General features: G+C 48.8%; 1 protein-coding gene across 1 annotated transcript in view; it reads right to left on the reverse strand.

Moving 5' to 3' along the window:
* SST (somatostatin) overlaps window positions 1-24808 on the reverse strand; it is a 50307-nt gene continuing 25499 nt past the window's right edge. Inside the window, exon 2 of the mRNA XM_080409509.1 lies at window positions 1-24808. This exon is cut by the window's right edge and continues 22439 nt beyond it. The gene's annotated coding sequence lies outside the window, so the exon portion shown is untranslated.

The raw sequence follows: 24808 nt of genomic DNA on the forward strand, positions 1-24808 counted from the left end.
CCTCGGAAGGACGAGCGTCCTCGAAGGGGCACTCAGCCCTGTTCAGCTTTAGCATCCCTAGCAAGGAATGAGCTCCCCGGGGCAAGCTGAATTGATGCCGGGTCCTTGCAGCATTGCGGATCAGTGGATTAAAAATCCGAAACACCCTAGTGCTGAGGAGGACAGTAGGTCCATACCGAGGTCTTAGGATGCCCCAGTGCTCGGTGTGAGGCACCTTCTTGGCCTAAACCTGAGGCTGGGCAGGTTGCAGGCTGCAGGGGAAGTCAGTCTGGCTCCAGCCCCACAACTGGACGTGCCAGAATACAAAGAGAACAATCAAACATTAATATTAATCCTTGAGTGCTGGTGATGGACTGATTACAGTCTGCAAGGAAGATAGACTGCTCACAGCAGGGACGGCTTTCTGAGGTATAAAAGAGATTATTGTATATCTAAAATACAGACTTTGAGAAATGTTTTCTTGGCTCCAAGAAGAAAAGCTTCTTTATTTGTGGAGTTAATTTGCATTTACTGTAGCTTGCATTAAAGTTACCCGTTTCCTTTCATTCAAGGGACTTCTTTTTTGTTCACATGAAAGCAGGCAGATTAACCATCTGCAATGCACGTGTTCCTCCTGCTAATTGCTTACGGGATGTACCACTTTACACTCCCTAGAACAACTTCCCAAAGACTAAGCCAAAGTCACCACAACTTGCCCACAAGATTACCTAGGAGGGGAGGCTCTGCCACCTCAACATGAAAATAGTGAGTAATACAGGCAGAGACAGGTACAGAGGGATGGATCCGGTGCCCAATTCTGCTAATATTCTCTACGTTACAACAGCAATCAAAGGCTGTGCCTGTCAGACATCGCTTCCCTGCTGGCCCTGTTAGCATCCTGCAAGGAGATCACAGGGGAACGTCAGGCAGCTTTGAAAGGAGCTCGTGACTTCTTGGGTGCATATGCAGCATGTCACAAACTGTGGCAGTTCCTCTGGCATCCCTGCCTGGCTTGCTAATGAGAACTCCTTTGATTCAGCGTCCACCTTTGCCCTTGGTGGTATGTACCAGGGCTTTTAATAACATTATCAAGTGGGCTCCGTGGTGCTAGGTGCTGTACATAATAAACCAGACTTCTTGCTCTAAAACATTTACAGTCTGAAAAGACTATACAAAAGACAGAGGCTGGAAACCCAGGGAAATGAAGACTCAACTTCAGAAAGGTATTTAAATACCTCAGGCACTCACCAATGCTAAGAAACTCCCCCAGGGCCACAGCAAAACTGGCACAGCTCCCAGTCGGATATCAACAAAAGGGGCATTTTTCCTCTTCTGAGCAATGCTTGGGAAAAAACGAGCAAGGAAGTGACTCACCACAGTACCTGCTCTGCAGGAACAGGGTTTTGTGCCGTGCTTCTGGGTTTGAATGTTTCTCTGGAGATGTCCTGCTTCCCTAAACCAAACCTGGAATTGCCAGTAGTTGACATTTTTGCAGGTACAAATCCTTCTTTATCTCTCCATCCAAAACGCTTAGTCTTTGGGTCTTACAGGATTTGAGGATGCATGAGGTATGGATGGGTATCGTTGGATACTGCTCCTTGGACAGGGCACATGAGTGGAGCCGGGTGCTTTCTAAAGCCCTTGGTCTGGGGGAGTTCCTCCCAGCTCACTGAGGGTAAAATTGTCCAGCCGATGTCCCTGCTGCACATCTTCAGCAGGCTCGTATGTCTGTGCACCAGCTAGCAAATATCCTTTAGACACCCTCTCAGATGTTCATCTCAGGGGACACTTGGTCATGCTTGCCCCAGGGGCGTTTAGCTTGCAAGGATTCAGCACTAAGATTTATACCTGTTTTAGCGAAGTGGTGCCAACTGCCGATCATTAAAACAAGTTAAAGTAAGAGCAAGTAATGCAGCTGAACAAAGGCTTTCAGAGGAGCCAAGGTTTGCAAGCAGTTACAGGGAACTCTTTTTCTGTCCTCCATTTCAAGTGAAAGTTTGTGTAGTTTTATGCTTCTAGCATCAAAAATGAGGATTTCTGCCTTCCTTCTGCAGGGCTGAAGATCCACACTTTCTGAGGCTCAAAGGAAGAAAACCAGCAGCCATGGGGACTAGAGCATCACAGATCCCCTAAACAATGCAGTACCACTTTTCAACACTCAATTCCATTAAATCTTTTGTAAAGGATGCATCTCTCATTGGAGAAGCCGGGGACGAAGATTTCATCTGAAGCGCCACCTTGCCTTTGCACAAGGGGATTTGTAAAGAACAAAAGCTTCAAATAATCCTCATCATCTTAATAAAAAGATAAGACAAAGTTACAAGCAGTCTGGAGAAAATCTAGTTAGGCTTCAAATTTGGACAGGCAGCTTAAGCCAGGGAGATTAAACAGTTTGACAGCCATAAATATTTGTGCCTTCCCGCATTCTTTTGTGGGCAGAGGACAGCAATATAGGTTCTTAGATGCTCCTGGCACTCTGCTGGGAAGAGCTGTCCAAATTCCTTGATTTCCTTCCTGTGAGGAAATACTGGTTCAGACCCTTGGCTGGCACAGGCTGGCTTTTCCCCTCTGACGGCGGGGGAACCCAGCCAACTCAAGCCTGCTGAGCGCCTGGCTTGCTTTCTGAGCTCCAGTGCCGAGGATAAGCGTGCCGGGAGAGTCTTCAGTGAATGAGCCTGTGTGCTCAAGAGAGACCATCTGGTTTTACTGGAAACACTGCAGATTAAAGGTCTCCTAATGGTATTTAATTTAGATTCCATGAGACCTCCAGTGGATAGCTAACAAAGGATCAAAAATGTATTTTTTAAAACATCTCCGCTGAGAGGTGGCAAAGCTGCTGGAGCTCAGTGGATATAAATGTGTAAACACTGCTCAGCAAGCTCCTAAGCACAGGCTTGGTTCATGCATGCACAGCAAAAGCCAGCAAACAGCTCCCAAGTTTTTGTCTCGTATCAAGGCTTTCCAAAGGGCTACGATGATGAAATGAGTTGTGGAGCTTGGTGCAAGGACTACAGACTGCTGGCAGGGTTTGTCCTTTGTCTGGAGCACAATGACAGTGTAGGCATATTCTTGACTTAATTTTGGTGAACTTAGACCATACAGAGAAGAAATCTGAACATGTTTCCAGGGAGTAAACTGGGTACCTCTTTGTGGATGCTCAGCATGTTGCAGATACAACTTTAGACTGGTGATAGGTGGGTTTGGGATCCACCCTTTGGGATCATCTCTGCTTTTAGGGATTGTGTCTGTGGGTCTTAGGTCCTGCTGGATCACAGCCATATTCATGAGAAGACTGCAACTGCTCGTTTCGTGCAACATTTACCTGACTTCTCATGGTTTTTCTGAGCGAAACCCTCACTTCTTCCATCTGCTGCATTCCAGCACTCATTGCTAGGATGCCACGAGTGTTGCTGAACCATCAGGCTGTGTAACTCTGCACTTCACCACAGCAAAACCTTCTGGGAGGGTGGTTCCCTGCAGAACATAACGAGGCTGTTACTCCACTCAACTGCCAGCAGTAAGATTTCCCGCTGTAGCTGTGCAGTGCTGTACAACTTACACCAAGTCTTCTATTGCAATGGTACCATCAATCATCATCTTGATGCTCCAATTATCCCTCTTGGTGCACGTCTGACTTCAGAATCCCATCAGACAACTTCACTTAAATTCTACTGGCGACAGAGTCATTAAATGCAGTCTGGTCACTCTAATTCACTTAATAATCTGACATGGGCATTTTTTCACCTTTTTTATGCCCATACGGGGAGGTGATTATAATCAGGGAAGTGACTTGGTTTGAATCACTTAATTGGTGTTCATATTTATTCCCCCTCACTGATCTCAGTTCAAATGTGCTCAGCTCACAAGTCAAAAAGATGATTTCTTCTAATTACCAGTTCTGCAGAGCTCATCTTGGGCTCTGCAAATCCAGCTGTATACTTTGTGCCTACCATGCTGTCACCAAGAATAAAGTGTTTGCAATCAGGACGCAGTCAGTCATGTTTTGTTGCTAATGTGCAAGGCAGAACGGAAGCTCATTTGCCCCTCCACCCTGCTACCAGCTCTGTTGAGTCAAGAGTAGAAAAATGCATGTTTCCAGCTGGAGCATGACTGCAGGAGAGAAATGCGTGGGAAACAGTGCACGAGGGATATTCCAAGCTGCATGAACAGCAGATGAGGTGAGGCTGACGAAAGGCATCGTGGATGAAATCACTCATGAGTCAGTCTCCTTGCACAAAAGGTGAGTGGAAGGGCCATGCCCCCTTGCTTGAAAGCTCCGTGGGTTGGGGATTTGGGTCACACAGTCATATTTATAGGTCTGTGACACAGTCCCAGAGCTGAGATCATACTTGGATTGATCGACATTCAAGCAATCTCTGTCATCGATGCCATGGACCCTCATCACTGAAGCTGTGGTCTCTGCTAACTGAGCTCCTTCTGAACTGTCAGACCTTGCTTTTGCAGGCTAAGACCAAATCATGGCTCTTGATGAGAACCTGGAGTTGGGCTACTCTTTGTATGGGAGTGGGAAGGGACACATGCAGGAAAGAACTAGGAGGGGGAGCTGGGGCAGCATGACTTTTTCTCCCTGCAGCTGCTGGATGAAGCTACCTCTTTCCCTATGGAGCCATCACAGGCTGTACTCTGACCCATCTCCTGGCAGCAGTTGTGATCAGTCTGACTGTAAAGTGTCATCCTTGCCAAAGGAAGCACTGTTTATGCCATTCTCATCAGTGTGTTGGCTTTGTAACAACTTAATTTGCTTGTGCATGGAGCTGGCCCTGCTAATGGGTTTGATAGACAGCTCATCAAAATCCGGGGCTCAAATGGGCCTTTGCTCAGGGCCTCTGTGTAGTGTGTCCATCTGTTGCGTGGATGACACAGATGGCAGAAGCCATATTTCGGCAAGACCTCTGCACATCTCGCTGCCTGGCAGCCTGGGGGGTGAGCTGATGGCAGGGCAAAGGGGAGAAGCACTAAGTGCTGGAAGGCTTTGTGGGCAGGTGGAGAAAAGCAACTGAGGATCAAGCAGCTGGGGGCTGAAGGCAGATCGTTCAATGAGTCATACATTTTAAAAAAAGTGGCTTCTACCTGGAACAGGCAGCTGAGCAGCATGGTGCCTTCTCCATCCCCCAGTGCTTTCAGACCCAGGCTGCAGGTCCTGCTATAGCACAACCCTGTCAAATACCAGTGGGCTCAGCACAGAGCAGCCGAACAAAATCCTGTGGGTCGTGATGGCCGTGAGTACAGAGTGCCAGCGTCCCATATCCTGAGCCAATCATCTCTGAATTTCCTCAAGCAAACCCACTGCCATGTCAGACGTTCGGTGATATACTTGCTACCTTTTCTCCCCTCTCCCTGCGCCACCTGATAGTTGTGGTTTTGTTTTCTGTTTGTTCAGCTCCAGAATTCCAGGGGATGTTGGGGTGTCGTATGCATGGGGTGTGGATGAGATGCTCTGGGGAGTCTTCTGCATCACGTGGCTGCCCTGGGGCTGCGATTACCGGGGATGTGGCTTGAAGACACTTTTCTTCCCTTCCAGTCTTGTGTGCCTAATTCCTCTGAAATAATCCCAAAAGGGCAGTCAAACATTTCCATAATAAGGAGCATTCTGAATGAGTAGTTTCTGTCTCTGCCTCATCTGTAGGCTTTTCTTAAGACAGCAAGTGGTTACTTTTGAAAGTAAGAACAAAAACCCAAAGAAACCAAACCAAATTTATTTCTTTTAAACTGCTGTAGAAAATTTTAATTATGGTGATGAGCTTGCCATGTTCTGTGTTTCTTGCAGTGCTTCTACTTGGAGGGAACGGGTAAATTGTACCTACACTGAAAGTATGGACAATTTTATGCGGTTACACATTTTTTATATCTCTATATGTACATACATATACATATATATATGTAGTTAATCTTTTCTGATCTTGCCTACAGCCCTTTTGGAGAAAGCTTGTGTTACTCTTGCAGATGCGGAAGGGGATTACATCACTAAACTTGATGTATGACACAGTAGTTCTGCAACTGAAATAAAGATAAGGGGAACAATTCCCCCCAGCCCTATTAATAATTTTCCCAGCAGGAAGAATAATATTCATCCTCCCCTCCAGACTGGTCACTTTGTGCAGTGCTATAAAATACCAGTCACACATCAAAAACCCAAAAATTCCCCCCAAATGAAGGACTGCCATTCTCTGAGTTGCAACAGAAAGGATTAACACAGAATACAAATGCAAAGCTGATAGAAAATAACATTTCTTTGTAAAGCTCCCATTACTTTCAGATTTCCAATCACCTGATGGACAAGTTCACACCAAGGTAGATGAGCAGGGCATCCCGTTTGTTTACCCCTTCGGCATGATGAAGGAGATTTGTAAAAGCTTTTCCCATTTCTCTGAGTTTGAGACTAACAAAACAGTCACAGTGAGTTCAGAGCAGACATTACCAAGTGTTTTCAAATAGCTTGTTTCTGAGGATTTGGCTGGTTTTGCTCTTTAGTGGATCCATCTGTCCATGCATCCATCCGTCCATGCATCCATCCATCCACATCGAACCCTGCAGTTATCTATGTGCCGATGTGCTAACACTGTGTTTGCACACAGTGTTTGTACCAGCCCACCCACCCACCCTTATATTTATCTCTGCCCTTCCAGGGTTGCCTTGGGTGGGTGTAGTGGACATAAGCACTGGCACTCAAGCATGTCCACTCCCATAACCCCTTAAAAAAAAAGCACATCTTTGTCCCGTCCTAGACCTGAATCATGTCATCAGGTGCTAAGTGAGCAGCTGCTGTGTGGTGACTGGAGCTGTCCTTTGGCCCAGGCAGTAGTGATTTGTGCAATCCCCCCCGAGCTGATACACAGCTCAGACTGCAATGAACCTCTCATTAAATGCACATTAATCAGAAGCCTTTTAAAGTCTATTCTTTCCCTAGTTTCTATTACCACTTCTCGCAGTACTTCAGGCTCAGCAGCTCAGGCTCCGTAGTTGCAAAAGGGACCCAAGGAAATGTGTGTAGGACTTGGTACTTCCACAAGGTTCTTTCTAGGAGAACCTGGCCAGGAAGCTGGGCTTGTCCAACCTTGCGGTGACACATGGACACAGCCACTCTGGAGACTCTGCATCATGCCTGTGCTGTCCTTGCAGGGGAATGAGCGTCGCTCAGGCTCCAAAACCCAGAGTGTAGGTGTTCTGGGGCTGATATTGCAGCGGGAACTCCCAGAGCGGGACCTCATGGCGCGTGTCAAGAAAAAACATCTTTTCTTCAGCAAATTTTACACTGCTCCTCCCAAGGTCACCTTTCTGATAAAGCAAACACAAAAGGGTTACCTAGGATTATGTCTAACAGGCTCTGAACAGCCTGTCGGATCCCAGCATGGCAGGAGCTATCACGCTGTGAATGACAGCAGCACCCCGGTGTTTTCACATCGGGGCATGCGGTTATGAGCCAGCTCCCAGCAGAGTGTTTGGGAATGCAGGGGCGGCAGGCAGGCAGGGCATGGCAGAGCCAGGAGCTGCTGCCCTGCATTTATCCTCTACCCCTGCATATCTCACTGCCCTGCTCCCACCTCATCTTGCCACTAGCCTTGTGTCCCGGGCCAGCTTGGTGGGAGACAGACAGGCACGTCACTGCTCCCTTCCCTGGATGGGGAATGATGTTTTCCCCATCCCCACTGGCTCTTGCGTGGGAGGTAGAAGTAGACTGGAAGGCCGGGGATGGGGGAAGGAGACAGCAAGCAAGAGAGGAGAACGATGCTAGGACAGCTGAATCAGGGCTCACAGACAAGGAGTGACAAGAGTCTACACCTGTTCGAGGCACCAGCCCAGGAGAAAAGGTGCTGAGTAAGCGTCCCTCCTCTGCAGAAAGTGTCAGGGGAGGCTTTTGCAGTTGCTCATGAGAGAGACCTCTCCCCTGTGTCACTACCATAGTATCACCCCTGTGAAGCCCCCCTTCTTCTTGAGGGCTTAGAGACCTTCATCCCAGGGCAGCCCCAGCCTTGCATGGTCAAGGTTTGGCTCCACCATCTGCATCTGAGCGCTCGGTCCTGCCCCTGTTAATATACAGCAACATGCAGCTCTCACCAGCGACACAAGCTGGGAGGGCTCTGCAGGTTAAAACGCTGGATTTTCCCTTCCACAAGTGGCAGCAACTCAAGCTGCTCGGGCTTTCCTGACAGCTTCCCTGGGAGCAGGCAGGCTGAGAGAACCCTTTGAAGAACAAGTCACCATGTCCCACTGGTGCTTGGCTTTGGTGCTTTGCTGTACAGGAGAATGGAGGGCCTCAGTCCTCAGGGCAATGCAGAGCCCGAGTCATGGCCAAGCTCATCTGAGGGTCCTGGCAATGTGGTTGGACAGCTGGCTGCAAACTGCTCCGTGTCCTCGTCAAGGTCACCCAACGTCCATCCCAGCTGTGACAGCAATCGATGTGCAAAGCCTCCTGCCTGTCCTCAGTACCGAGATAGGAGAAGGACTCTGGAGAACCCCCACTGGCTGGTGTGCACCTCCGGTAGCCCTCAGCCTCCCAGGCCAATTAAAATCCTCTTCAAGTGATGTGTGTCATCTCCAGACCCCTCTGGGGAACTTGCACACCTCATTAGAGTAATTGGAAGATATTTCCACTGTGGCAGAGCCCACCCAGCCACTGAACTACCATGACTGTTGTGGGAGTAAGACATGGCAGGGTGAAGGGGCCCATCAGCAATGACATCTCATGGGGACCTTCTGTGATGGCTTCTTGCAGGGTTCAGCAAACAATACAACAACACTTTTTTAATAGCATCTGTTGTTTCTGTGATGCCTGTGTTTCAACACCTCTGCCCCTGGAGCTCCGCTTGCTTCATAAATGCTTGCCACAGTGTCTAGGTACCCACTGGTACAGCTTTGAAAACCTCCCAATTTATCCTCAGGGACCAGCAGGTAATTATCCAAGCTCCGGGTCACAGGTGGGGAAACTGAGGCAGGAGAGCATGAATAGTGTGTTCTCCTCTCTGTCTCTGGAGGGGTGTGGGGTTAGCAAAACCAGATGTGAGGAGTCTTCCCACAAAAAAAGACCCTCCAAAGCTGTTTCCAGACAGCCAGAGGCAGGGAGCAGTGGTTTCATGGTCTGAATTTTCTAAAGTGTCCTTTGCTCCTGGGACCGTCTGGATAAGGCTGGCCACCTTCTGCAGGACTCTCTGCCCCACCAGCTGTTGTGTGGGGCAAGAGGCTTCTTGCTTACAGTGGGGGCAAAACTGGTTTAAATGGGACTGGTGCTGGAGCAAAGAGCTGAGGGAGGCACGGGGCAAGGTGGGAGGTTAGCGAAGTAGCCTGTGTTCTACCCTTCTCTCTCATGGGCAGGGAATTAAACACACTGAACGCAGACATTATCCTGAATGATAGCTTGTATATGACCCTGAAATAAATGAGACAGAAGCACAGGGAGGTGTGAGACCAATGCTGTGAAGTGAGGAGGGGGCAGGTGTGCCAGCTCCTGCCCTCTGCCCTGACACGTGGCAGTGCTGGGGAAACTGAGCCCCGATATCCAGATATCTGTGCTCCTGGGAACCGCTGTCCTGTACACTGCCTCACCGACACAGATGCAGGGAGCACCATTGCCAGCCTCCTCCCAGCTGATTTCCACTGTGGCAAATCAAACACCTTCCTGAAAAAGAAGCAGCGGCACTGAAGAGCCACATGCTCAGCATGGCAGTAAGTCCTCCCTGGTTTCCACCTTGGTGGAGCAGCTGTAACCACATAACATTACCATTTTCCTGATTTTTTTCTGCCTGCAAGGACTGGGTCTGCTGCCTAATGCTATAGACACAGACTGGGACAAAATAAACTCAGTGCCAATGTAAGGACGGAGGGTTTTGACAGAACCTGGTTCAATGAAAAACAAATTTGCATGGCATTTAAGAGGTCTTCTGCCTCCTCTAAGTATTGGCTCTAAACTGATATAGAACAGGACTTGTAATGGCAGGATTCTCCTCTTCCTGTCTTAAAAGTATTATGAAAGATTAGTGCCTGCTGTCATCATGGCTTGCAGGCATGTTATTGTTATTAATTATGGTTATTACTGTAGCTCAGATCTACGCAGCATCTGGCCGACAGGCTGCCTGCAGACCCAGGGCTGCCTGGCCAGGTCGGTGGCCAAAAAGCGGGCAGCTACCGGGGCAGCACGAGGTTACCGGCCCTGTGGCCAGCTGGCTTGGCAGTGGGCACATGGTGCCAGCCAGCCCGGCAGCCAGAGGTAGCTCGGCTGCCTGCAAATGCTGCTGCTGCTGCCAGCAAAGGTGGGAGACAGAGCGTGGGGAAGGGGGCAGCCTGTTTGGAGGGGGGCAGCCACGCTGGGGGGCCGGGCAAAGCTGTGCATCAAATAGCAAAGGGTTTTCGTGAGTGTTTTCAAGCAATGAATTTAGCTCTGGAAGTTTTGCAGCGATGTGCCCTTTCATCAGCCTGGAATGCTTTGGAACACTGGAGGGCTTTTATGTGGCTTTTTTGGAGGTGGGGGAGGACTTTGGTATTTTTAGAGGCTCTCCTTCATTTCTCCTCTGTTGTCTCTTTGCTTTCTCTGTCTGAAGGAAGATGGAGAGAGGAAAGAGAAAAAGGAAACACTCCAAATTGAAACAGGAGGGCTTGAAGCTTTTCTGGAAAGCAAAGGAGAAGAAATCTCCCCTGGTGACCCTTCCCTGGGGGAAGAATGAAAGGAAATGTGGTGAAATCAAAGTATTTGTGGAAATGTAAATTCCTAGTAAACACCACGGGGGAAGGAGACTGTGAATATTTAAATAATTCTACTTAGTTGTATCAACGGCAGCTCAGCCCCAGTGAGAGGGCTGCCACCCCTCGGATCCCTGTGACATGGGACCCCCGCATGCCCCATGGCAAGCAGCTCATCCCAGGGAACTAATCAGCGCTGCCGCAGAGAGATGCTCCCTGCTCCATGGGAGTTTCTATTTTTGCTGTGACTTACAGTCATCACTGCTCTAATGGGAATGGCTGGGTGTTAATGAGCATCCCCAGATGGGATGTCTTGGCTTGCTGCACTGACAGCGGGATGCGTGAGCCCCAGACAGCCTTGTGACACCCGGAGGCAGCTGGGACGTTGCGTATGACTCGGACAGGAGAATTAACAAAGACATTCACTTCATCCAAAAGGGGAGAAGGTTATTTGCTGAGAAAACTGCAGCAAGAGGAGCAAAGAGCAGCCCATGATGCTATCTGCCTTTTGAGGAAGAGTTTGGACAGATCCTTGCCCCAAAATTTGGAGTCCTGGGAGAGAGGTCTTAGCAGATACAATGCTTTTGGCAGCACACGACTCTACCAGGTGATTGCTTGGTTGATGGTTTGTTTGTATTACACAGCAGCTGGAAAAATTTTCTTTCTGGGAGGACCTCTTGGTAGTGAGCATCACAGGTCCACATGCTCGGGGAGCAGTCCTGTCCCACACACCCAGGGTGGGGGGTAGGGACCCAAAGAACCCCGAAGGGTGAGCAGGCTGTGCCCTGAGACTGATGCACTGACAGCTAGGTACTGACATGGACACAGAGCTTGCAAAACTCGGGGCTCACCCTCGCTTGTCTCCCCAAGGTGACTCCCAGCCATTTCAGGGATATCTGTTGTTGCTTAAACCCAGAGCAGCTGAAGCCCTCAGTCTGGTGTCTCTGTGCACAGAGGTCCCCTCCCCATTGAGTCTTTGGGCAGGAAAACAAGAGAAGGCCAAGTCACAGGATAAAAAATCAGGGCAGAGCCTTTGAACCATTTGTTTTAAGCATCCCGATGATTTTCTTCCCTAGGTCCTGGCTTTGTTATGACTGTGGGGGTTCGGATCGTGGGCAGAAAAGCACAGCTGCAAGAGCTGGTAAGACCCAGAAGGTGCCAAAGGTGCCCAAGGTGCTCCATGAGACTTCTCCTCCTGGCAGCATGAGCTTCTTGCTGGACTGGGAACGCTGGTCCCACTTCCCCTCTGAAGGCAGGGATGGGGAGTTGTGACTGGGAAGGAAAAAAATAATTAGGACCTCCTCAAATTTGCCAGATTACTTGGGAACTGGTAGATAGAGGAGGCAGGAGAGAGGACACTGTTGCCGAGTCCTCAGCAGCGTGGAAATGTGGCTGCAGTTCAAGAGTCTATTAAAGAGCCGAGACACACACAGACTTTATTAGCCATATGTCAGAAAGCACCTTCTACAGTAAATCCTACTTAATAGCCATATACTAGTAGAGAATTAAATGCTTTTTACTCTTAGACAGTTATGTAAACTTGAAAGAGGAGAAAAAAAGATAACAAATATCGGCAGAGGAACCTTTGGTACATACCGGTTATTAATGTATTTATCTAAGCCATTTATTTATTGAAGATACATTTTTTTTTCTGGGACAAGCCTATTAAATCTGACAGCTTAATTGACACCCAATGGGAAAAACGCCATTTTATAAAGTAGTTAAACTCCCATTGGTTTCAATATAAGCTCCATTTTTTATTTTGTGTTTTTTTCCCCAGCCATCACAATCTGTTTGACAGACTCGTTAACAAGATATTAAACTGCCCCACTCTTTTTTTAAGGACAATAAATTACTGTGCAGAAAGATGCTGTTGTCTTAACAGATGCCTTTCGCAGTGTAAACATCCCTTGACTGATAAGCAGAGAGGGAAGAAGCGTGCAAACTAGCCTTTTCATGCTAAATAAATAACAGGACTGGAAAACTGGCATTGAAATCAATGCTGTTTTGCTCTGTGAAGAATGCTGTACTGGAGGACAGGATGGTTTAGGAGATGGATAATGGGATACAGAGTTTTTTGCTTGGTTGTGGTTTGCCATGTTAATCCATCCTGACTGTGGGGGAGAGGAGCTTTGCGGCTGCCTGGGAGACTCACGCAGGGATGTGGCTGATGAGGGCTGTGGTGTGGGGCTGGAGGGCTCCATCTTACTCTGGCACGGATGTTGGTCAGAGCGGGTCCTTCCTCCATCAGGTCTCTTCATCTGGGTGACAGGCACAGCATGGCTTGCAGCAGGAGCTGGCTGACCTGCACCTCCAAGGTGCAAAGGGACTAGTCAGAGGTGACACTGGGTTGGTGGCCCACAGGCCAGTGCAGGCCCCTGGTGCCACATCATTTGACACAGAGGAACCCCTGCCAGCCACAGCACTGTGCGGATGCAGTCATTTGCAAGGGTGCACTGGGTTAGGTGACGGCAGAACTCTGCTAGCAGGTGGGTGAGAAACCCATCCTTCTGTATGGAGAAGGATGGGGGCTGCAGACTTCATTAGCAAGGGAAAGAGCCAACATGCCAGCACCAAGCAGGGCTTTCTGGATGTCCTCTCCAGGAGAGATGGCGACAACAGACCCACAGGTGTCTCTGCATGAGTACCAGCTCCACCTGGGCAGGGAGACTGGGGAATGGCCAAGCACGTGGAGCTGCAGGGGGCGGCTCAGCGTCATCTGGATCATTACAACTTCTCTCTGAGGTCTCTCCATGACAGGCATTTCAGGTTGGGTTCCTCCTTTCACAGTAGCAGCTCCATGCAGTATGGTGTCATAAGACACCATTCCCCAGGATGGCAGCACCTTCTCTCCCAAGGAACAAACAGATGCCTGCAGTCAGTCACACCAGCATGAGTTACCTCCCCGGGGCTGCAAATCACTGGCCATGCTCAGAGCCCTGGTGACCATCACACTGGGGCAGCAATGAGGAAATGACAGCATTCAGAATTTGTGCATTTAATCTTAATGCTTTTATTTGACTCTGCTCATGGTCCTTTTCTTATAACCACCACATCCAGGTCTTTTCCTGTGGGTGTTTTCCCAACATCCCTGCTAACTGCTGCATTGAGTCAAAAAGTTCCTGGCTTTCCTGGCATCCCCTTTCTCCCTCCCCCTCAAACCAGCCCTCCCCATCCAACACATTCCCAGCTCAGAGCACTGCCTTAATGCTCCGTTTTATTGCATGCTCTTAATGATGCATCTGCAGATACTTCTGCTCTCTAACTGAGCAAATTCTTGCTGGGATGGAAATTTTAAAATGAGAATCAGATTGTTTCCACATCATAGGGCACAGCCAGGCTTTAAATACAACAAAATTCCTGATATCCGTTATCCTGTCACCTAAGCATTTAAATAATTAACTACAGAAACATCCCACAGGCCTGGCTAGGAAGGTAAGAGTGTTTGCATTCTAATTGATCACTAAATGCAAAGCAAACAGCTCATGGATCTGTCAATAATTGCTTTAGAAGAGGCAGCCGTGGTCACTAAGATGAACTTAATCTACTCAAAGACTCAGCAGCACTTACCAGGTGTAAGCACCAGCTCTGGCTGTTCACCGTAATGACTTTATTATTCCAATGTCATTAGTCCTGTTCCTCTCTAAGTTTTGCTAATGGGCACGCACATAACCAGCCTTTGCTACTGAATCATTCTCCCACTCCTTTATTTATTCCTTTCACTCTGTGGGGGCTGCAATTGCTTTCTCTATCTATGCATATACACATATGGATCTTTTCCTTTTTTTAATTAGAATGGAAAGGACAATTTTCTTGCTGAAGGTGGCAATTAGAGGGGACCATGGTTCATTTCCGAGGGGCTCCCACCTCCAGATCCCCAGCACATGCTGTGCATCCCAGGCTTTCTTACGTAAAGACACAAGGAAATGAGCCTGGCTGCTGTTTAACTGTTGGCGTACTATCCCAGCTCTTCTGTAGGAGCCTGGGATGCTGAAGCAAAGCCAGGGCATCCTCTGAGTGTGTCACTTCCTGAATCCATCATGCCATGGCTCCTGGTGTCTCCCTGCACCTCTCTCCAGGAGCTTGGCGGAACCAGCCCCAAGCATACATGTTCTCTCTGCCCAGCCTCTCTTCACTGTCCCCTTCCTTCCCTGCTGCCCGCAAAGTCCCCACACCATCTTGGCTTCATAATGCTGTCCTGCCTGTATAGAAAACCGTGGGTTTGCTCAGGGGAGGCAGCTGCCTCCGCTCTCCTTCCCACAGGTCCCCCCAACAGAGCCTGCCGCTGCGTCGGGGGGCTTGCTGGAGCCTCCGTTAATGAGGACCAGTGCAGGGGACTCTGAAGCTCCTTTAGTAAAAATCTCCCTGGGACTGACCCAAATCCATCTCAGAACTCCAGGGGCGCTTGTTTTTCAGGATTTTCCATGAAATGACGTGTCAGCAGCTGTATTCCCACTGGTCCTAGGCGGGAGATAGCTGTGGGGGGCAGTGACTGCAGGGAGAGAGATAATTTTTCAGTTGCTGTATGGTCCTTGAGTAAAAGGAGGATGGAGGTGAGTAAAAGGAGGCTCTGGAGGACAGGGAGCTTTACAGACTCACTGAGCTCTGCTGTGCCCCAGTAATGCCCCTCACTGTACACCCTGCAACTGCATTTGGAGCAGCATTGATGAAGCCTTATTTAACAGGCCATCACCATCACTAAGAGTACGAAGCCCAGCTCTGCCTCTCTTCAGAGACCATTTTCATCCTGTTCTTCCCTTTCCTGGGGAGAGCCAGGCGGCTGATCCATGATCGCAATCTTCCTGTTAGCTGATACACCACCAACCTGTCCCTGTCTGCAGTGACAGCCCTTAGAAAAGCTCCTTTGGAGAAGTTAGGCTTGGGAAGCAGCAATCACTCCCCATCACAATGTATATTTGCACTGGAAAGCTTCCCCAGCCTGGGCTTTCTGCAGACTGCCACCCTTCAGAAGGATAAATGCAAATATGTGCTGCTGCACGTCCCAGGCAGTGGGTTTCAAGAGGAGAAGCTCTGCCTCCTGCACACAAACACCCCAGAGGAGGCACAAACCAAAGGTGCAGGGGATGGAGGTGTCAGCCCAGGACAGGGCAGAGCCGCGGGACATCACTGCACACTGGTTTGCACACCTGTGCTCTGGAGCAGCAGGCAGCCCTGGCGATGCCCAGGGTTGGGCTTCAGTGCTCTCCTCTGCCTTGGGCTTTCTGTGGGACCCGAGGCAGGACACTGTGGCTTGAGGAATGCTGAATTCCCAACAGGTTTAGCCAGAAATGGCCTTAGAGGCTCAGAGACTTGGTCTTCCTCAGTTTCTTAGCAGGGTAGCATGGATGGGACAGCATTCCCTCTCTCTCTCTGGGTGTATCCCAGAGTGAGGAGTACAGGGACCCCCCCTGCTGCTTCCAGTCCAGGATTCTCTGCACCCCATGGCCAGGTGGATGTGTCCTTTTTGTCTGCTCTTTCAGCCCCTGGGACCGGGGCTCTTTCAAACAGCCACCACTGCATTTGTGCAGCACATAAGACTCCCCAGGCCATGCAGGGCAGAGAAGGGAAGTCTGTTTCCTGATCCCTTTAAAAAGCATTAGTGTTTTTTCATTCAGCAATGGGCCAAAACTGCCTATTTTCAACTCAAACCCCTTGTTTAGTCCAAACAAGGGACAGAGGCCCAAACTCTCCCTTTTCAAAGCCAGTCAGCTAAAAGATGGGAGGAAAGTTTCCCTGCAGGCATCTCAGCATTGCCTGGAGGTGGTGGCGAGGTTTCTTTGAAGCATTAGAAGTCATCCAGCTCTGAGTGCAGGGCACCCATGGCAGCCAGCTCTGACTCTGCCATCCCCAGCCCTCCCAAGGATGAAGCAGTGATGGGGGCTGCTGCTTTTAACCTGGAGCCCAGAGCTTCTTGCTAGGAGTGTGAAAAAGTGCCTCGTAGGTGGGTTATTTGCCTTGGCATTAAGCTTGAATAAACAGGCAGAGGACACCAGTTGAGGGATGGAGGGCACTGAGCACAGAAACACCCTAATGAATGTAGCATCCTTGAGTATGCGAAGGAAGGGAAGGCAGACAGAGCTGTCTGTGTGGGAGGTCTCAGCACTGACAACACACTAATCAGTACAGCTTCTGCCGCAGCCCTGCTATTGCTCATGCATTAGTTGAGCTGTTATTATAAAGCTTTCCCTTAACCCACCCCCTAGGTGGTTCTGGCTCACAACAAAAAGTGACCTTTAGTCTTCTCTGGAGCATCCAGCTTGTGAGACGGCCTGTGACCAATGAGGGGCTGGGGAGCCCCATACTGCTCCCGCATCCACCAGCTGCTTCCTACACCCCGCTCTCCAAACTGCAGCCTGCCTGAGCCAGTCTCCTTTTCCCGAGTCATGTGGTGCAAATATTTATTCAGCCACCCTGCTCAGTGGATCTTCCTTCATGAGAGAGAGAAGTAATTAAAAAGATCAGATGTTCTTTCCTTATTTTGCAGGGTGGAAGGATGATGCTCGGATGGTGTTTGTGCCGCTGTCACAAGCTCCACCGTTGTCTGTGGTCACCAATGTCCCAGCCCCACTGTCTGTTGTGCCCATGGTCCCGAGGTCCCCTGTGCTGTGTGCACTGGTTGCAGCCTTTTTTCCCACTTGGTTGCATTAATCAGTGAGGTAGGAACCAGCATGGGCTATTTGGCTGTGTCTTCCCTGAAGTAACACAGAATAAATAACTCCCTTGGGCAGTCTTTGGGAGAGCTCCCTGGAAAATGGAAAAGGCTGAAAACAGCCCTTTTAACAATCGCCGCCACAGCTCTGCCACCAGCCTCTTTGACTTCGTGATTTATTTCTTTTCAGGAGTGAGCTAGACCGTGAAATCACTTTGAAGTTTTGCTCCTGAGACGAAACATCAGGAAAGTATTAATACAATCTTTTTTTTTTTTTTTTTTTTTTTGTGTGTGTGTGATAGAAGAAAAAAAGAAAACCAAGGCAGAAATAAGAAGAGCTCCTGCAGAGTTGTTTACTCTAGATTAAACTGTCCCAGACTCTCCGGATCTTAACAGCTTTAGCTGAGGAACAGCCTGAAAGTGATTAATTTATAAGGTGACAAATATCACTTGCAGGCAAGAGGCAATTTGACTGTGTGGCTGAGAGCAAAGAGACTGTAAACAGGTTGTTTCATCATGTGAACAATATCTTTGCTTTCAAGTTGGGGGTAAAATTCAGAGCTCGGGATACCTTGGGTTTTGGTACCAGACCCAGAGCCTTTTGGCCACTGGTCTCACCAGTGGTCTTTTACCAGCTGATGGCCCTTCATAGCTGTGCCTGGCCTGAAGGTCACGTAACCCTTTACCAAGAGCTGCTGCAATGAGTGACTCCACCAAAACTCTGCTGGGTTGCTCTGGTGAGGCAGGAGGGGGTTTCAGAGGGAAGGGGCGGCTGTGCTGCCTGTCCTGGGGGGACGCAGCACTCTGCAAATGCCAGCAGACGGGTGAGGGCTGGGTGCAGGCAGAGTTACCTGTCTTGCGAGTTATCCCCAGAAAGCCAGATCATCTCTCAGGGCTAATGACATTAATTGTGCCTGGATGAAAGCAGACACACGCCGCTTAATTTATTCTTCCTGTATTGCTTTTGATTGCTTGTTATTCTATTACCCCCCCACTGGATAGATCTTGTACTCAATTATTACACTGATGACCCGCCCTTGCTGCTAATGTGACACTCTTGTTTCCTCTTCACTACAACAACCTCTGAAATAACATAATGCATCAGTTCTGTGCAGCAGCACACGGGGCTGGGTTGTGCGGCTCCCATGAGTGGGTGCCAGGCAATTCTGGCAGCGTGAGACACGATCCTTCTGTGCTATCGGTTTAATGAAACATTTTGCAAGTTGGAGTTGTCTCTGCTGCTGTCCCCAGGCCTTGTGTTTTGACCAGGCACCAGAGGCTTGAGAATTATTGATCTGCGTAAGTCGGGGAGTTGTGAACAAGGTTGTTCTTTCCAACAGAAGGAGTGATGTTGCAGGAGATATATGAAGGCATTGGCTCACTCCTTGTATCTACTGCAGCCTTCCCATATGTCTTCATGATAAAATATGCTCTGGCTCAAGTAAGATAGTAATTTGAGGAAGGCTGAGTGCTGTAGGAAACACAAACAGTTGGCAAGCCCACAGCCAAGATGTGGGTCGCCTTTGTAGCCCAGCAAATCAGACGATGGGTGCAATGTAGACTAAGACTTGAGCTGTCTTCTTGCAGATCGTGTTGACTTGGAAAACCACTCCTTCCCTACTGCAGCTGTGACATGATACCGTTTGTGCAGTGAGATGGGAGTATCAGTCTGCCACCCAGAGCCCCAGCTTTAACCTTCTGCATGGTTTGGTGAAGCTCAGCAGGGAAGTGGGTCACAACTATGCAGGCTGAAAGAGACCCTAGAGGAGGCACATCTGCAGAGCAAAAGGTGCTCATCCTGGCACAGTGATTTGCTCTCAGAAAACATCTGTCTTGAGCTGTATACTGAGCATCTTGGGTCCGGGATGGTATCCTCCCTTCTTGTGCTCTCTGTGGAGGATTGTCTCCACTGTCTGCAGTGCCTGGAAGCTCCCTTGCACCCTCTGTGTTGCTATGCCCATGCTGCATAAGGAACATGCTGGAAATTGCTTGCTTCCCCCATAACTGTGCCTGGGACTGTTTTGGACAGACAGGTATGGAAGAGTGAGAGGCAAGGCCTCTGCAGAAGGGTGCAGGGTCACTCTGACCATGCTCCAAGAGGACCCACGCTCCCACTCCCCAGTCTGAGTGAAGCCCTCTTGCTCCCTCATGCAGTGTGTGAAGGGCCTTGGTGGTTTTCCCTTCCTCACTGCCTCCTTCAGCACTGATGTGTTTCTAAACAAGAGTTTTCCCAGTTCATTTCTACAATTTACAAAGAAAACCCCTTCCCCAAGGCAGTGATTCTCTGACTCAGTTGCTTTGCTTGTATCACTGGCTGCAAATAGGCTTTCGGAAGCCAGGCTCCAGCTTGTCTCCTAATAACATCTCAAAAAAGACTGGTTTGAAGGAGGTTCCTGAAGGATAGTGCATCTCCAGGTCTTGGCAATGTTAATTTGCTCTCTGCTAAAGACAATGCTCGGGTTGCTTTTAGGGAGCTGTGACCATCGCAGGGCTATTGGGAACGTCTGCTTCCCTGCGATGGAAAACATAAAAGCAGATTATCCTCAAAACTCAGCCTCTGAATGGGTCTAAAAGCTGTGCTGGGGCAGGTCCTTCCAAACCATGGCCAAAACCCATTAACTGAGTCTCCTTTTGCCACTGGCAGTGTTTTATCAGCCCTGTGAATTCACGGTCAAGGGCTTGATCTTGGCCTTCAGTGATGACCATCTGTCTGGCTGCTCAGCCCCTGGGGGCATCCCTGCTGCTCTTCCAAACTTTCTCCCATGGAACAGCCGATAAAACATCCCTGGCATTAACAACTGATCTCAGAGATGTTTTATTCCCCTTTCACATAATGTCCTAGTTTCTCATAAATGCAGGAAGATGCAGCCTCCAGTTCTGCGTGGTACAGAAGTGCCATTAGGGCAGTCGGCGTGAGCGCAGAGCAGCAGGCAATTTAGGATGATATTGTGCTAAAACAGTTGAGCAACCCGCCGTCAATTCAAAAGCTTTCTGGCAGCTCTCTTCATTTTGGAGATTTCTATCTGAACAGACCTATAAAGGAATGGATTAGTAGAGATAAATTGGATAGCAACTTGGCCTAATGTGTCAGCAAGGCTAGATTATGGCTCTCTGATGCTATGTAATGCTTGGTAATGCTGTCGGAGGTTTCTCCCAGGTCCTGAAAGGGGCTTTTGTGGGGCTTTGCCCAGAACGTGGGGACCAGAGGGGAACAGGCAATGCCCTGTGCTGCGCTTCATGATGGTGCTTTGAGGCTGTTTTGTACCCAGGTGCTGCTCTGCCCATGTCCGGCTATGCTGGCTGCCTGGACCCCAACCTTCTCCATGGGCACTGGAAAGAGAAAGGGGATCAATCAGAGCACAAGGAGGACTTCAGGCTTGGTGTCATCTCCAGCTGGCTCCCTGGAGATGTTGTTCCTCCTCCCCAGCTGCATGCAAAGCTGAGGGAGGACCCCCTGTGAATTTATCCCATTTGAAGTTCTGAGAGGCAGTGAGTCCTCCAGTGTGGGCGAACCCGCCTCGGTGCTTCTACAATTCCCTGTGATCCCTACCCTCTTCTCTGATCTTGTCCAGATGCCACCACCGCTTGTTAAATACAGCAGATTTTGAATATTTGCATCCAGCTGCTTAGCATCATCCTGCCTGGATACGAAGAGCTTCACAGAGGAGGATATCAGTGAGCACGTTCCTTTCTGCCTGTAAATACAGATTTTTTCCTTTTAAATCCTGACTATATGAACTCCGTTCTCTTTACTCCATTACCCACAGGCAAATTGTAAAATGATAGCCCTGTACTTCAACTGGGAGACTGTGCTTTGAGCAGCCGCTGCAGCTCAGAAACTCCGATTAATGCTGTGCTATGAAGGGGAGGGCTGGGGACCAGGGAGCCTCTGATTACTCAGGATAAAAAGGATGGGAAATACTCCAAGAGGAATGTACTGAAAAGGCTCCCCAGTCTATTAACCACTCAGATTGGGGTGTGTACTGAAGCTACTCGGTTTAAAATTTATTTGCCACTCTAGGGGATTTTGCTCACTTTCCTTATTTAATCCACTTACTTTCATAGGCAGACAGACAGATGGACAGGGACTGATTCCTCTCTCGCTCCTCACCATGCCATCTGCTGACTTCCCTCTGCCTGACACCATCATTTAGTGGCCTCTGCCTGCATTTCTTCAAGGTGTTCAAAGTTGTTCTTTGAGAGATAAATCCTCCTGCAGCTTAAACTGCCAAATCTGAAATAGTCCTGGCTGGAGCAGGGATTAAGCAGCAAACCCTTATTTATTTTCTTCTTGGTGCTCAAAACAGAGCATTCCTGCTATTCCTATGAGGCATTGCCTGTCCTGCCCCTGCAGACTCATGCTCTGCACAGGGGCACTTCTGGCACTGCTCTGCCCTGGAAATGGAGAGAGAATCCCCTGGCTGAGTGGGGGGATGCCCTGGGGAATGTCTGGGGACCACAGGGGACCCAGAAGATAAGACAACCTCGTCAGTCCACAATATTTCTCATCATTGTACTTTGCATATACTTGCATTAAGAGCATTTGCATATCTGGATGGAAACATCCTTGGGCATAGTTATTTTATTAATATGCTGGGTTTTAACAAAATACGCAAGATCCAAACATTAAGTTGCGTTTGTTGTACCTCTGGAGATGTTTTAGAAACCATCTAACAGTAATCTGGCATCTGACCCTACTCAAAATGGGAATCCCCAGAAAAATCTGTGAAAGATGGTATCTGAAGTCCTAACTGGCAGGTAATGGAGTCTTCAGCACTAATAACTTCATGCCCTTTTGTTGACTGGCAGCTTCAAAATTGAATGTCTCTGGTTGTTGCTCTTGGGAGCAGAGCTTCCTGTAGCTGTTCCTCAGCAAACAGTGATTAAACTGCAGCTTTATGCTGCCAGAAAAAAAAAAAAAAAAAAAAAAAAAACAGAAGGAAAAAAAGTAGCTTTGTAAACAAGCTCTCAGGAGAAGTCCTCCAGCTTGCCCTGCTCCCCTTGTGCATTCAAAAAATGAACACCAGCCTCCTTCTTCCAAATTATGAGGTTCACTTAAAAATTGCCACACTGAACTGTTGTGTTTTTTTATTTATTTATTTCAAATATAGCAGGGAAACTCATTTGTTGTTTTGATTTTGCCACTGTTCAGGTTCTTATTTTTCCAGCTTGACTGTGAGCCACATTCACAGAGGAGAGCAGAGACGGGGTACCTGGAGCCCTGGCTGCACAGGACAAAGGCATGGCGATCACTCATCATCCAGGCAAAGCTCTCTGCTGGCTCACTCCTGCACCCTGAATGGGAGCTGCTGTAGGCGGACCTAACAGGGTGCTAAGGTATAGCAGGGCCATGCAGTATCATTCCTGACACAAGGAGTTACTGCCTGAGTGCAGCCAGTGCTCCACTCCCAGCGCATCATTTCCCTGTATTTGCCTGCTGAGCAACTCTTCTGCAAGAATGTTTGGAAGTGAGACACCCATGCATGCCATAAATGAGCAATCGCATTTTTTAGTTTGATATGCTATCCTCTGACTTTTTTCTTCTCTTTTCTCCATTTTCACTTACAGGTACTCAGGACCGGACATAAGTGCGATGGATGTGACACGAGCCACTTACAGCTGCCCCATCTCCATGCTGGGGCTCTGGAGAAGACACTGGCTGCAATGTCAAAGCTGATACTGGTAACGATAAACACTGAAAGTAAACCTGGAAGGATCAGTCATTTTCCTTATGCGCTTCAAATAAAACCCATTCCTGTTGAACAGGGGCTCATTATTGCAGCATCATGAGAAGAGGGATGTTGCCATATAGCTAATGTGATGATTTCAGGTACAGTTGCTGATGCCTGATTAAACATCTCCGGGATCAGGCAGCCTGCTTGGATTGAACAGGCCATTATTCTATCCCATGAACAGCAAACTCACAGAAGCATTTTATAATTAAAACCTGGATAAATGTAATCACTAAATTTTGATGAGAAGAGCTTCTGGCTTTGTGCACATCTGAGTGTGCTGGGTGAAATGCAGAGGGCAGATTCTGCAGCATCCTCTGTTTTGGCACATGAAAGCACACTGTAGTTGTGCTGCACTGGGGGAATTGGTGATATAAAATGAAAGGTAATTCTGGAGACTTGGAATAGACTAGATCTATTGATATTGCTCGAACTGATGATAATGCCTGCCATGCCCTGGGTTCAAAGAAGCCGGCACGGGAGGTGTGTGGTGGGCCTCTGGAGTCCTAAGCACTGCTGTGGATTTGGGGATGCACATGAGCACTGTGGGCAGCCGGCTCCGGTGTCTGCACTGATGTAGGACATAGAGGGTTAGAGGGGCCACAGGGAATACTGCAGTGATGCAGGGGACAGGAGAGCTGCCTTATGAGAAGAGAATAAAAAAGCTGGGACTCATAGCAGGGAGGCATAGCGTAGCATAGAAGGCTTGAGAAGGCTGAAATCATGAAGGCTTTAAGTAAGGTGGCTGCAGACTTGTTCACCACATCCTATAGCACACTGACCAAAACTAGCAGGATACCAATTTAAACCAGATGCAAGATGGCAGGTTTAAACAGAGGTGGGACATTTCCAAAACACACTGCCTGGAGACTGTGGAGACTGGCAATGTTAGCAGGGTCGGTGGTCCTGTTCATGCAAGAGCCAGTGTTATTGTGGCTGTCCTTCAACCGATGGCACAGGGCGGGAACAGCACGGAGCACAGTGCTATCCCGCTGCTCGGTACTCGGCAAACTCTCCTTGTTTCTCAGTGTAAGCTGTTCAAGTAAAGGCTGTAAAATTCCTGGGGCTGCTTTGCAAGTGGGATGTTTGTCATGATCAGCGTGGGGTGTCACTTAAAACCTGATTCATCCGGATCCCCCTGGAATGACATGTTTAATATGAATTATTTTTTATCCTCCAGCAATTTTCTGACTGCTCATCTCTATAGATCTGCAAGATATAGAAAATGACATATATCTCCTTTCATGCAGCCAATGTGGAAATTAAACAACTTGCTTCCTCAAGGGGCATATTTTCCCCTGAGCAGGAGCCCAGGTAGCAGAGCTGACAGGCTGGCTCATTGCTTCTGGTGGCAGAGACACAGCCCTGGCCAAAGCCCCCTGAGCACACACACTGCCCGGCAGCTCAGGTAGCATCCCTCCCATTCAGTGCAGCTGGCTTCCACCTCTGTTTCCCTCAGACAAAGTCAGTCAGAGATGCTCCAGTGCAGTTCCTGCATTGTGAGATCCCTGAACCTTTCTGTAAAGGCGAAGCCCCCAAAATTGCACAGATGAGGCATAAGAAGAGGGATTCATTGGCTCATCCCATCCACACCTCCCTGCCACCACCAGCACGGGTCATTTCACAGAGCTATTTCTCCTGAAAGTGTTTTCTATAATTTCTCTGGGTTTTCTCCTCCAGCCCGCACCCTGGCTCTCTAGTCCTGCTCAGGTTTCTCTCTCTGAGCTGGAGACGCTGCCCTAACCCCTGAGCATCA

Source organism: Falco punctatus, assembly GCF_963210335.1.
Source record: "Falco punctatus genome assembly, chromosome: 13".
Lineage (NCBI taxonomy): Eukaryota > Metazoa > Chordata > Aves > Falconiformes > Falconidae > Falco > Falco punctatus.